This window comes from Merops nubicus, unplaced genomic scaffold (genome assembly GCF_000691845.1).
Source record: "Merops nubicus isolate BGI_N331 unplaced genomic scaffold, ASM69184v1 scaffold5832, whole genome shotgun sequence".
Taxonomy (NCBI): domain Eukaryota; kingdom Metazoa; phylum Chordata; class Aves; order Coraciiformes; family Meropidae; genus Merops; species Merops nubicus.
In genome coordinates this window covers 1-295 of record NW_008594135.1, presented here as the reverse complement: position 1 = coordinate 295, position 295 = coordinate 1, and positions in this window count along the sequence as shown.

The window sequence follows — 295 nt, the reverse complement described above, 5'->3', positions numbered from 1 at the left end:
CCCCCCCCCCCCCCCCCGCCATTGCCACCCCGCTTGGCAGCTACTCCAAGGACACGTTCTGGCCAGGATGTGGTTGAAAAGAGGCACCCAGCTCTGCTGGAAGGAGGCCCTCGAGGTGCCCCAAAAGCCAAGCTCTGGGGCAAAACCTTCCTTGGCTGATGTCAGCTCCAGAGCAGGGAGCAGGAGCAGGGAGCAGGAGCAGCACATCTCCGGCATGTCTGCTCTCCTGGCGGGGTGGTGGAGGAAGAGGGCGGCTGGACCCCCCCGGCCCTTCCCTGGCAGCCCCCCCGAACAT